The sequence below is a fragment of the Cryptomeria japonica genome, chromosome 7 (genome assembly GCF_030272615.1).
Source record: "Cryptomeria japonica chromosome 7, Sugi_1.0, whole genome shotgun sequence".
NCBI lineage: Eukaryota > Viridiplantae > Streptophyta > Pinopsida > Cupressales > Cupressaceae > Cryptomeria > Cryptomeria japonica.
The window spans coordinates 781,221,197-781,236,169 of record NC_081411.1 but is presented as its reverse complement, the minus strand read 5'-3'; the positions used below and the strand labels follow the sequence as shown (position 1 = coordinate 781,236,169).

Below are 14,973 nucleotides of genomic sequence, written 5' to 3'. Positions count from 1 at the left end.
AAAGAGAGTTCATTGGAAAATATCAAAGCATGTGTTGCAGTATTTGCATGGTACGATCGAGTATGCGATTAGATAAGCTTGAGATGATGGCATCAAGTTGATAGGTTATACTGACTCAGATTGGGCAGGCATTATAATGGACATGAAAAGAACTTCAGGGAATTGCTTTAGCTTGGGATCAAGAGTTGTCTCTTGGTACAATAGGAAGAAGAAGTATGTGACTCTAAGTTCTGCAGAGGCAGAGTACATAGCAGCTAGCATGGCGATGTATGAGGAGATATGGCTTCGGAAGTTTCTAGTAGCCTTGTTTGGTTAGAGAGTTGAGACTACAATAATACACTATGACAATTAGAGTTGCATCATGTTGTCTAAGAATCCGGTATTCCGTGATAGGTTTAAGCATATAGACATCAAGTATCATTTCATCAGGGATTGTGTATAGCGGGGGATTGCTCAGTTACAATATATACCTACAGATTAGTAGGTAGCAGACATCTTGAAAAAGGCATTTGGGAAGGAAAAATTCATCTTCTTTAGAGATAAGTTGGGTTTCATGCAGAACACCTTCATTGCTAAGAGGGATTGTTAGTTTGAGTAGCTTGGGCAATTGTCATCTCCATTCCAAAGAATTAGTAAAAAATAAATTTTTTTGGAATTTTATTAGAGTCCAGACAATTATTTAAATAATTAATTATTTTCTTTAGAGACATATAGCAACCAATTGTTTATGGTTTAGTCTAATGAATCTTAGCCATTGATTGAAATTAAATCATGGCCATTGGTTTTGCAATGAGACTATTATAAAAGGGAATCAATGGACATTTGGAGAACACACACTCGAGAAGCATTTGGAGAACACACAGATTTAAAGATAATTAGAAAGCTAAGAAATCTAAGAGAATAATTTACAGTTGAATTTGTTTTGGTGAAGCAAATTTTCTTATACCCGCTGTAAGTCTTTAATTTTTCATATATTTTTTTAATATTAATTTTTTAAAACGGTGTCCCTTTTCAATTATAAACGGAAGGCAAGGCAGAAGGACAGCTAAGAAGTAGGGGGCTATGGGGTGCGGTTTAAAGGGCCCCATAGCCAGTGCCCGCATTTAAGAACAATGTAGGGTCATTTCGATAAGTTGGCAAAACAACCAAAGTGCACATTTAAGAACAATGTAAGGAGTTGTACCAGGAGTCAATTATTAGTAGCGTATGATTACGACATAAAGCACTGTAAGACGATACATGTCTCATGTGGTCTTTCCCACTAATTAGTAGAGTATATGGATTGCCAAAACAGCTAAGTGCGCATTTAAGAACAATATGCAAGTTTAATGTGGTCTTTCCCACTAATTGCGTTGTGAGACGTAAAGCATTGTAAGCCATACAAATTTCACGTGCTCCTTCCCACTCTGCACTATAAATAGCATTGTAAGCCCAAGACCGAATGTATCCATTCCTAAGCTTGAGGACAAGTATTAAGCTTGTGTTCTCCTTAATATTTGCTTCGCCAATGGCCAGTTTGAAGGCAGAAAACTCTTCTTCTTATATACCAGAAAGATCTCTCAATCGGTGGAATAATGATTTTGTGCAGTCTCTGGAAACACCATACGGGGTAAATAACTTGTTACTTAGTATTTATATTCCCATCAGAAGCTTTTCTTTGTAGATTCCACTTGTATTTTTCTTCCTTCCTGACTCTGCATTTTTCAGGGATCTGAATACCGAGAACGTGGGGAAACACTGGTGAAAGAAGTGAAAATCTTGTTAAAAGAAATGCTGACTGGATTAGATGGCGATCTGATGGAGCAGCTTGAAATGGTTGATGCATTGCAATGCCTTGGAATAGATCGATATTTTCAGGCTGAGATAAAAGAGGCTCTTGATTATGTTTACGGGTTTGTTAAATTTGTCTTCTACCAGTTGGATTGATAACAAAATATATAAATGGTGATGGAAATTCTAACATATTACCAGATTGTCAATGTTAGAATTTCTATACAGGCGATAGATATCTTTTAAGGTTACACAGCTCGGTTGTGATAGAAATAGTTTTGCAATGAATTTTAGATGCTTGAAAACATTAACCAAATGGTTTAGTTAATAATGGATGTAGATGTTGGGATGGAAGTGTGGGCATATGATTGGAATCAGGAAATGTTACGAAGAATTTGAATCCTACAGCTTTAGAACTCAGACTTCTTAGACTTCATCGTTATGATGTATCTGCTGGTACCCAGATAGCTTAATATACTTTAATGATCTTTTTCCATCCTTTAAGTTATATATTCAAGTTATTTCATTATCGATCTTGATTATTGATTTTGTGTTATTATTAATCATTTATTTATGTGTTGTACTGTGAGAAGATGTGTTAGAGAACTTCAAGGACAAAAATGGGCAGTTTTTTTCTTGGGAAAGAAATAAGGAGAACATGAGAGAGGAACATGTGATGAGAAGTATGCTCAATCTTTTTAGGGCTTCAAGTGTGACATTTTTAGAAGAAAAAGTTATGGCAGAGGCTAAAATATTTAGCTCTGCATATTTTAAGAAAAGATTACAAAAAATTTGAAGATGCATATAAGAAAAGTTTTCTGAGAGAGGTAATAAATTTGTAAGAAAAAGTTATTAAAATGAGTCATTATATTTTATGAAAGTTGTTATCATAGTATTATTTCAAATTTATAGGTGGAGTATGCACTCTTGTATGAATGGCCTCATACCTTTTCTAGATGGGAGGCAGGAATTTTATAGAAATATGTGAATTGGACAATTCAAGGTGAAGGCTATAAAATATTAAAATGAAAGAAATATTCATATAATGTTAATTAATATTATGAAAACTAAATATTTATATAATAATTTAATGTTTGATCCAATCAGAAATTAAATAGCTTATTACTTTGTCCATGTCTTTTGATCAACTATCATGCATTAAATTTTATTAAATCAAGGTATTTGTGTTCATCATAAATCATGGATGCAATCAAAAGAAAAAATCAATTCTTGATAATAGTTTATACAATGTTTGTCACAATTTTTTCCATAGTGATTTACCTTTTAAACATAATTTGTAATGTAAATCAAATTTATTTTAAGAATAAATAATAGCAATTTGTTTAATTTTTATCGCAGTTGGTGGGAAAAGTCTCTTGTCACTAATTTGATTTCAATTAGACAACGTCCAATTGAATATTATTTGTTAGGAGTGAGTACTACAGATGAAGTGGAGTTTTCTAGTAGCAGAATGGCTTTGGCCAAATCAACAACAATTCTTTCTTTAATGGATGATCTTTTTGATGACTAGTTAACATTTGAACAAGTTGAACTTATTTATAAGACCATTATTCAAGATTAGAACCTTTCTATGATACAAAATATTCCAAGCAATTTTGAATAAATTGTAGACTAAAAAGAAAGGATGTGACATGATGCCATTTATTACAAAAAACTGGTATGTATACTTTTCTAAAATATTCTTTAATTAAATGTGTAAATTTAATTTTTATTTATACATTAAATGAAAATGATGATAAATAATGGAAAAAAAATTAGGATGGCTCTACAAGTTAACAACGATCGGTGACTTCGCGATTGGGCAAATGTTGGGTGGGATGACCTGCCACATGTGCCACAGTGGGTGCTTTCCAAGGGTTGATGGGTGGATAGGGCTCCATTTCTACGAAGGCATCATATAGAGTTTCGTCCGATATCTAAATATTTTCAACGTTTTTTCAAAAGGGTTCCGCAGCATGGAAGGGAAAGCTCTAATAGGCAAGGATCAGATGGATGATACATAAACCGGGGTAGGAAAGCGTTTACTACTCACCACTCCTTTGCTAAAGTGGTAGCCATGGGAATTCCAATGGTGTCTAGGGTATCAAGGTTTATTAACCAATCAAATGGCGCTCATGGCCCTAGGGCATCCGGATCTATTAAACAAATGGATACGGATGTGGTTGTTAATGATAAAGATGCGGGGAGTTCGAGCAATAAAGATCATGTGGAAACTGGTAACAAGGATCATTCTACTCCTTCGAAGGAGGTTTGGTTCCCATGACCTTGTTTTGATTTTTCTGATTCTGTTGTAGTCGATAGGGCTTCCAAGTTGCATTCTGTGGCTATTTTAGGGGAACTCTAGGGTCCTCAGACTAACTTATCCAAATTACATTCTAAATTACGCAAACGTTGGCCTTCTTTGATTTGTTTTCAGTTGTTATCCTCCAATTCCTATGTTTTGGTTTTTGAAACCCCCCATTGCAAGGATGATGTTCTTAAAAGCCCATTTCATTGGTTTGGTAATGTTTTAGTTAGGGTTTTTGTTTGGAAACCCTTCTTTGTGCCGGAATGGGTCAAACCTAATTCTCTTCCGGTTTGGTTTGGTTTGCCTCAACTTCCATTTGAATTTATGGATTCGGAGGTGTTGAAATCAATAGGGGATAATTTTGGTTTTTTTTAACATCTAAATCGGTTCTTAAGGAAGGGAAGGTTCTGGTAAAAATATGTGTTCTAATTTCCCCGACAACAGTGTGCCCAATTTCTTGTAAGATCAAGTCAAATGAAGGCATCTGGAAGCAACCTATTGTGAAAATGAAGGATGAGCTAGTTCAAAATCTGATAATTGTGGATGCTCCTTTGTTTTTTGACTTCCAAAATGTAAAAACTGGTTTAAACAATGAGGTTGATCGAAATATTTCTTCTACTCCAGCCAAAGAATCCTCTCAGGTCTTGGCAGAATCTATTTGTCATGGCAAGAAAGACCTTAACAATGCCACTCAAATAAATCATAATACTCCTGCTAAAGAATCTCCTCAGGTATTAACTAGGTCTGTCTGATATCTCAAGGAGGGACTTAACAATATTGTTCTCCCTAATAGTAGAACTACCATTGTCATTTCTGAAAGTGAGGTGAACATCTTATTTCAGGGTATGGGGACTGTTGGTCATGTTAAAGATGGCATTCCCAATCTGGGTAAACAGTCAGCTCTTCCTCCATTACATGAGTCTTTTGTTTGTTCTGTTAAGGAGGGGGGGTTGGGTGGTAGCGTAGAGGTTGAGGTCATTAATGCTTTAGATTGATCATCTAGTCCTATTGCTACAACTAGGGTAATTGCTCCGGTTGTGCCTAACATTGTTAATCATGATGAAGATGCTTTAATTTAACAAGTCAAAGAGTTACTTCATAATGAGCCTCCTCGGGATAGTACTAAGCCTCAATCTCTACATATTGTTCCAAATGATCACATGGCTCAGCTAGTTGAATAGTTTCTTAAATCCAATAAGGACTTTGCAGAAGATGAGGTCTCGGAAAAGGTAGTGTGCTCTATTGGGAATGATCTAGATTTAATTCATAAGAGTTTGTCTGTCTCCCCTTCCTTAAATCCTTCTGAGGCCCCTATTAATACCTCTTAGGATGATCCAAATGTTGTTCTTCAAAAAGTGACCCTGTCGCATCGGTCATCTCCAGTGAAAACGCCCATTAAATCTTCTATTGCTAAAGTTCAGCTAGATTTCCCTAGAACTATAGTATCTCTTGGAAGGGGTAGACCTCCAAAGAGTCATAAAACTCAGTTGGAAATTGACGCAGGTGTTCAACAAGTTCTGTTGGCCTCTCCTGGTTTCAAAAAGGCAGCCATCTTGAACTTTGGGAATGGTAAAGGTAGTGGGTCATTCAAGTAAAAAAAAAAAGTGTGTTCTTAGCGCTCCAGATACTAGATCCGCTTTGGTCAAGAGAAGCTTACACAAAAGATTTGGCGAGTAATGTTCTTCTCCCATTAGTGAAAAGAGGGGAGAGTCAACCTCCCCTCAAATCCAATGAAGGTTATATTATGGAATATTAGGGGCTTAAATGCCCCTAGCAAGAGATGCTTGATCAAGTCTTAGTTAGATTTGGTTAAGTGGGATTTAGGTTTACTTCAGGAAACTAAAATTTCATTGGAAAACTCAGAATTTGTATTTTCTTCTAGGAAAAAATGGAAGTTTTTTTCTTGTCCAGCTGTTCAGGCTTCGAGAGGTTTAGCGCTGTTATGGAATGATTTTGTAGTTGATGTAAAATTGGTTGCATCTGAGCCTAACTGGATGTTGTCATTAGTCACATTTAGAGCCTCAAGTTTTAAAGTATGGGTGTTCAACATTTATGCCCCCTCAGGTATTTTGGCTAAATATAGGCTATGGAAGGAACTCATTAGGGTGTCTTCCCCCCTTAGGAATTCTTTTATCATTTTTGGGGGAGATTTTAATGCAGTTTTGAATTTAAGTGAAAAATCAGGAGGGATTTACCCAAATAAGAAATCCATGGATGATTTTAATGCATTCATTATTGACTTGTCCCTTTTTGATTGCAAGCCCAATAATGGTCTATTCACATGGACAAATTTGGGGAAAAAATTTTCTTAGATTGCGGAAAGGTTGGATAGATTTTTACTCTCATCCAATTGGTTTGATTCAACCATTGAGTTTTTCTCTTCCATTCTCCCCATGGCTAGATCAGATCATTTCTCGGTGTCTCTAACTATTGTATGGGATAAACCTGGTCACAAGCTTCCTTTTAAATTCGAGCCAATGTGGTTTAGGGACACCTCTTTTCTTCCCCTCCTAAGACAATGGTGGGGAGAGGCTCCTTTCTGTAGCGGTTCTAGAATGTTCCAATTGGTTAAGAAGATTACTTTCTTAAAAAAAAAATATTAGGGGTTGGAACTCCCTTCACTTCAAGAATATTTTTGCAAAAAAACAAAGGGCTTTAGACATGTTAGAGGTCCTCAATAGGCATGTCTTGCAGCATGGTTTGGGCTCTAAGGTAATGGATGAACTCAGGTCTCTTAGGAGTAAGTTAGAAGAAATCTTGGCTAGAGAGGAAGTTTATTGGAGACAAAAATCTCAGGAGTTATGGCTAGCTGATGGTGATAAGAATACAAATTTTTTTCTTGCTAGTACTAAATTGAAAAGGGATAGGAATAGGATTTCTTGTATTTAGGATTGCCAGGGGAATATCCTTTCTGAGGATGGGGATATCTCTAAGGAAGCGGTTAAGTTTTTTAAGAATCTTCTTTCTTTTGAGAATATTGAGGATTCAAACAATATCTCATCTCTTATTCCTTCTCTTGTCTCTCTTAAGGATAGTAGAATGTTAATGTCTCCTTTTTCAATAGAAGAAGTTCGGGGGGTTGTTTTTGCTATGAATCTAGATAAGGCTCCCCGGCCTGATGGTTTTACTCCTTTGTTTTTTCAAAAATGTTGGGAGTTTGTCGGTCAAGATGTCCTTTTGGCTTTAGAGGAAGCTAGGAGGAATAGGTCAATCCTTAAAGAAATGAACACTACCTTAATTGTCATTTTACCTAAAAAGGATGATCCTAAAACCTTCGCAGATTTTCATCCTATAGCTTTATGTAACACCGTTTATAAGATATTCTCTAAAGCAATTGCAATGAGGTCGGCTAAGTTATTGCCAAGAATAATATCCCTTGAGCAAGGAGGTTTTGTCCCTCAAAGGGAAACTCCTAAAGGGGCTATAGTTGCACATGAGGTTCTACATTCGATTTTTGCCCAAAAATCTCTTGCAATGATTCTTAAGTTAGACATGATGAAAGCCTATGATAGGGTTGAATGGAATGCATTAAAATTGTCCTGTCAAGGTTGGGTTTCTTGTTGGCTTGGATAAAATGGATAATGGCTTGCATTTCCTCAGCAAGATTCTCGGTTCTTATTAATGGGTCCCCCTGTGGTTTCTTTCACTCTACTAGGGGTTTAAGGCAAGGGGATCTGCTCTCACCTTTTTTATTTATTCTACTAGCTGAAGTTTTGAGTTGGGCAATTGGCTCAGCTCGTGAGAGTGGTTTATGGAAGGGCATTAAAATTTAGAATTTTGATCAGAGGATCTCTCATTGTCTTTTTGCTGATGACACCCTCCTATTTGGTTGTGCAACCTTGAAGGAGGCTCAGGCTATTGATCAAGTGATTAGGAATTATGTAGCTTTTTCGGGTCAGAAGGTCAATAACAAAAAATCTAAGGTTTTCTTCTTAAATACTCACTCCTTGGTCTAGGATAAGCTTCAAAATTTTTGGGGTTTCCAACTTGGGGATCTTCCCTATACTTATTTAGGTGTTCCTTTTTTTGCTAATAAGGTTAAGGTTAGTTTTTGGGATAAAATAGTATCAGGGGTGTCTGAGAAAATTTTGGCACGGAACCACAAATGGCTTACCATGGCAGGGAGAATTGTGTTGATTAAGTCAGTGTTGAATGTGGTGCCAACTTACTTAATGTCAATTCTCAAAGCTCCAAAGGATGTTATTGTCAGTTTAAAGGATACTCTGAGGTCTTTTCTTTGGAACAACAACAGGGATGGGAAATCTAGGATCCCTCTGTTAGCTTGGGATAAGGTTTGTCTTCCTAAAGAACTTAAGGGATCTGGAGTTCGTAGCTTCGAAAATCAAAATTTGGCACTGGGGGCCAAATTAGTGTGGAAATTGTATGATAATCCAGCCTCCCTTTGGGCTAGAATCATGTTCACCAAGTATCTTTCTAATGGAGATAGGAAGTCTATATTTCGGGCTGAGTCTCTACTTAAGGGGTCGGCCATTTGGAATTTCATGGGAAAATGTACAAGAGTCTTACTGCCGCATCTTTCTTGGGTTGTGCATAATAGTTTGAAAGTTAGATTTTGAGATGATGCTTGGAATGGTCATTGTCCTATGGATTGTATTAGGGATTTGTCACCCTTGAAATCTATTCTTTTGGATAAATGGAGAGCCTACTTATCAGACTATTTTACTGTAGTTCAAGATGGTGATATGGTGATGGCCCAATGGAAGTCGATTGAGTTTCTTCCTATTAGTCCTAGTCTAAAAGCAGATTTTTATTCTACTCTTAGAAACAGAATTATCATCTTATCTGAGCTTGATGATAAGCTGATTTGGACCAAGAACTCTATTGGAAAGTATTCAGTGAAAGATGGATATAACTCCCTTATGCCGACCAAGGATCTCTCTTCTTGGCCTTACAAATTATTCTGGTATCTTGCATGTCTGCCGAAGGTGAGAGCTTTTGCATGGCTTGCTGTTCAAGACAAGGTCCTTACTGGGATGAGACTGGATAGGATGGGTTTATCTGTTGTCTTCCCTTGTGTTCTTTGTAATCAGAAATTGGAATCGTCATCTCATCTTTTCCTTCATTGTGATTTTTCTCTAGGGTGTTGGAATTGGTTCTTCGAGAAGTTAGGTCTCTCTTTTGTTACTAGTGGGGACCTCCTCTCACACTTCAGAGCTTGGCCTCTTTTGTTCTCTTATTCTTTTTATGCCTGCCTTTGGATCATAGCTCCATCGATCATTGTTTGGAACATATGGTTAGAAAGAAATAATAGGATCTTCAAAAAATCATCCACATCACTCTCTGATATCTTAGTTAAGATAGAGGCTTCTATCTCAGAGGTGGCCTTGTCATATATTCATAAGAATTTAGATCATCTGACATCCTTCTCCCATTGGGATGGCATGATCACAAGGACATGGAAATCCCTATCTATTATTCTGCTTCATGGGTTAGTTTCAAAGGGTATGGCTCTTAATAATAAGAGAAATATGGCTACCTGGGTTCCTCCTCCTCTAGGTCAATATAAAATCCATTTTGATGGTGCCTCCAGGGGGAACCCGAGTATGGCGGGAGCTGGTATGGCCATTCTGGATCATAATGCAGTTTTAATATCTGCTCAATGTCATGCCCTTGGGTTTCATTCAAACAACTTTGCTGAATGTCAAGCTCTGTCACTTGGGATTGACATGGCTATTTCCCTTGGGATCAAACATCTTCACATTCAGGGGGATTCAATGGTTGTTATCCAAAGTGTTTTGAATTGTAAAAGTAATTGTTGGCATTTGAAGTATTTAATTGACCACATCTTGAAGAAATTATCTTTTTTTGATACCTATATGTTATCTCATTGTTTTCGAGAGTTAAATAAACTGGCAAATTTCCTGCTAATTTGGCAATTGACTCAACTGCTTTTCATAAGAATGTGGAAATTGGTGATATTTGTCAAGGTGTCCTCCTCAGATATGTGCCTCTTCCCAAAGATTAAGTTCATCTGTTTTGAGTTTCGTCCTCCTTCTCTTATTGAAGTATATAGATTATCCCCTTCTCAGACTTTGTATTGGGTTAGATGGTAATATATGTACTTCTTGAGGATTGGAGAGGCAATAAGTCAAGTGGCAATACATTATAATAAGTTCCTTCTCTTTATCTTCATTTCTTATTGAAGTATACATATTATCCTCTCCCCACTATAGCATGTATCTGTTCTTTTTGTGCTTATAGGAGTCCTTTATTTCTATCTACATTTGAACTACTTATACATCTCTGCTCTTGGGGTAGATGTTAATGCGTGTATTCCTTAAGGATTGGAGAGGTTTGTCCAGTTTATTTTATTCACTCATGAGTTACATATGTCTTGGAGGTATACCTGGATTAAGCAGAAGTATGGGGTGTTTATCCTCGGCATTTTGGCTTATTTTTGTTAATTATGGGTGCTTGTTCTATTATTTGTAAATGTTGTTATTAATTATGCCCTTGTGCCTTATATTGTTCACATTCAGACATAAAAGTTTAAAGTGGTGGTATTCTACTTTGGGACATTGCTTCATTATTTTTACATAATTGTGTATAATCCCAAATAGGGCTCGAGGCCTTTTGCTTCCTCGATCTGGTTAGTCTTATGGTGTGCGGAAATTGTTTTTTATCTTGCTTTATTCTTTGGTGCCACTTTAAGAGTTTTCGTTTCTTATTCATTGGCAAAAAGTTTGTATATGTACGGTGGCTAGAAGATTAATTATAGGAATGCACTTCTATTTTTTGCCTTAGAGGGTGTCTTTATTGAGAGTTATGTTTGCATGTTTTTGGGGTATGGGGGAGTAATCCTTTCTCAAAAATTCATTATTTGTTTCCTCCCTTGTTGTTTTGTACGGTTTTGGTTTCTTCATGTTCATAACGTGGAAAAGTTTGGGATCTCTTGAGAAATGTTTCTCGTGTGGATATCTTGAGTCATTAATTAGCTTGGTTGGCTTTATGCTTCGCATGGAAATTGCAATCATCTTTTAGTAAGATGGCGGCTTTTCTTTCTATCGTGCATTCTTGGTGCCAAGTTTTTTGAAAATGTCATCATTTTTTGTTTACGGTGGCAGCTTGGATAATGACATCATTTTTTATTAGTGTGTTGTCCTCTCATGGTTGTTTTTACTATCTTATGATGACATTGGGTTCTTTTATTCTCCTTGGCTCTTTTGGCTTTGCATTTGTTCTCCTAATGGAAGTAGTGGGTTACTGCATTCTATTGCCCCACAAAAACTATGATTTTCAAGACTCTTTTGTTTTGGACGATGAAAAGCTCAGGCATTTTTTTCAAATTCATTTGGTGGATTTTTCTCTAGCTTTTCACAAAGTTTTGGAAAAACGATGGCTTGTGGATAACCCAGGTTGTTTCCTTGCTGATATTGCATCTCAATTTCTCATTGTATGTATGGATGTGCTTCTGGATTATTCTATGGTTAGGGCAATCTTTTATTCATATTTCAACTCACACTTCTACTCTTCGATTGATTTGGATAATGCTCTCTCTAATTACCACTTTGATTTTGGTGATTTTGAATATGTTGGCTTTATTACTCGTTCTCAATTATTAGCCTCTGGGTAGAATGGGGAACTCCTTTCAATTTTAAGGAATGGGCTTATATCTAATATATATGATGACACATTATTTGAATTGGTAGCCCTTTTAGACTATGTATCACCAGATTGTCTAGCTGCAGTGGTTAATGTTTTTGCAGGATTGCATTTTCTTTTAGAATCAATGTCTAATGTTCGAGCTTTGCCAGTCTGGATTCCTCCTATATAGATGGTGCCTCCTTCCTCTCTGCCATTAGAAGGGCCTAGCTCATGGCTCTCAATTCCTTGACATCATGCTCTTGGGTTTCTGTTTGAGTGCAACAGGTTTTTTGAGCAGGGATATGTTTTCATCTAGTTTTTTCCTCACTTTCGCAAGCATAAATGTTGTTTGTGGGACATAATGGGTGGTTTTCTACATGCCTATTTGGCATTATGGTGTTGAGTGGGTGATATAAAATCTTGTCAAGCATGGAAGCTTTGTGGCTATGTTCCCCCTTTTTACAATTTACTCCTCAAAATTATTTTTTGGGTCTTATGGAGAAAGATACGCATCTTCAAAGAAACATGTAAGGGGATGGTGTTAATATCAAGTATGTAATGGGTTTATGGGGTTTTTTGGATAATGTCAGGTATATCCTGATAAGCTTTGTAACAGGAGGGTGATTAAATTCAAATATGTATTTGGGTATATGGGGATCTAAATTTTAGTTTTTTTCTCTTTTTTGGACCACAACCAGAGGTTTTCTTGCGGGTTCTTTCCTGCTGGTATGCCCTTTGAACCCGTTCTGTATTTTCAAATCTATAATTTAACAAAATATAAGTTTAGTGGCTTGTCCACTTTTATCAAAAAAAAAAAACGGTAACTTAGAGATGACATTAATAGAAAAACAAAAACATAAATTTTGATTTAGGTTACTTTAAAGTTTCTTTTTACATAATTTTTTTTAGTATATTATATTACCTACAAATATATTTTGAACTTAAAATTTAATTTTGACAATATACTTGTTCTAGTTTTGTATATAATTTTTAATTATAGCTTTAAAATTTTCACATTTATTATTGAATAATGTATTTGCTTCTTTTCCATTTAATTTTAAAGTGTATAGTAAATAGAATATGCTTATATCTTATTTTTTAATTGTATTAATTGGAGATATTAATATATATTTTAAATTTTGGATGTACTTGTACTTATACAATTAATATATTCTTTATACGATTATTTTCATAGCCATGACATGAGATGTGTCTCTCTTGCTATCCTTTCTATCCTCAAGGTTACACCTCTTGACCAAATTTCAAGATATTTCTCCTAGTCTACTTTCTAACACCTTTCCTTAATGTTTTGTTAGATCCATAACTTGAACAAATATCAAACTGTTATAAGTGAGATATTATACTCTTCTTCCAAAATGTCACAATTGACAAAGGACCAAATTAAAAATATATGTATTATATTAAATGCACACGACTTTTTTGAGATGGTTAAACACCTATTGACATAATCTCTATAGAAGATATTGTTTGTTAACTAATAAAATTTAGTACATGTTTTTGATTAAGTTAGAAGGGAGAAGGCCATGAACCTAAAAATTTTAGTACATGTTTATGGTGTATATTAAAAATATTTATATTGATTTTATAGTTAATACTCATTTTAGCATGAACATAAGGTATTGCATGTGTTAATATTAAATAATATGTGTCTCAAACTATTTTAATTATTTGATTTTTTTTAACATATGTAAATAAATATTTTAATTTAAATGTAAAAATATATAGATTTAATTATCTATCTATCTATCTATCTATCTATCTATCTATCTATCTATCTATCTATATATATATATATATATATATATATATATATATATATATATATATATATATTTATTGTGATTTTTTTATACAATATCAATATAAATACATAAATTGTGAAATCAAATTAGGAAATGGATTTAATAGTTCACATATATTGTGATGTAGTGGTCAGATTATGTTGAAGCTACTTTACAACAAACAAGGTGGAATGCAAGACAATACATTCCAAGCTATAATGAATACATGCATATTGCAACAACAACTACAACGATGGGACCATTATCACTGCATCCTCTTCTCTTGGCAGCCCCTGATTTAACAGACAACACTATTGAGAAGATATCTAATAATCAATGTAGATTCTACAAGATAATGTGGTTGTGCACACACTTAAATGATGATGCTCATGATTACCAAGTTTGTGTCTTTCCTTTATAATTCAATCATTAGATCTAGATTAAAATGATATTATACTTTCAATATTAACATATTTTCTAATTTTTATGAAGGATGCTAAACTCCATCAAAAAACAACCTCAGCCATTTCTTCTTATATTAGGGATCATCCTAAATGTTAAGAAGAAGAGGCATTAAATCACCTAAGCCATATTCTTGACCAATTACTTAAAGAATTCACATGGGAATTTTTGAATAAGGATAATACTTTGCTTGATTGGAAAAAGATGAGCATCAACCTTAGTAGAGGAAGGCAATGCTTCTTTGTATGTGGAGATAGATTTTCATATCATGATGAAGGAATCAAGAAAAGGGTAATCAAAGTTCTAATTAATCCAATACAAATATTGAAAGATAGACCTTCTATTATCCAAAAGTTGAAATTCAATTACAAACTAATCTCTTGATTGTGTGTGATGCTGATTTCATATTTATTCCTACTAAAATATATAATATTGTTAGAGGATGTACCCCTATATCAAATGTAACCCTGTGGAGGATGTACCACTTTTCTATTATAGCAATATTTTGATTGTAACTATACAAATTTATATGTTTGTTTCCTAATTAACACCCTTGACAAAATGAGTGTTATTTTTTAATAAAAATATTTTGGGTCATATTTAATGACCAAATTAGCCTTATAATAGACCAAAGGAAAATATCAAATGCTATTAACTAAGAAATGAGTAGCTTACTCATATATTTTATATAATCTAATAAAAAATGTTTAAAAGCACAATATATTCAATGCTTGTATAATGATTTTGTTATTTGTCCTGTAAAAATTAGTATCATGAAATAAGGTTCTCTCATACTATAATATACACTTCCCTTTGAATCTCTTTCAACTTAAAAAAAAAAAAGGAAAAGAAAAAAAAGTTGGTCATAAATCCACAATTTCTTTTATAACATCTCCTTGTTTTTCAAGAATATACATCACAACTATGAGCATAAGTCTAGAGAAATGTACCTGAATTTGTATATGTTACAATCTATTTGTATTTGTTTGAAATTTTTAAAAAAGTCAAACCGTGAATCTAACTTGT

The 14,973-nt window shown here is 34.6% G+C and overlaps 1 pseudogene; it reads left to right on the top strand.

Moving 5' to 3' along the window:
- Positions 1-1,507: 1,507 nt before the first annotated feature.
- Positions 1,508-14,331, top strand: LOC131068934 (longifolene synthase-like; annotated as a pseudogene).
- Positions 14,332-14,973: the final 642 nt, after the last annotated feature.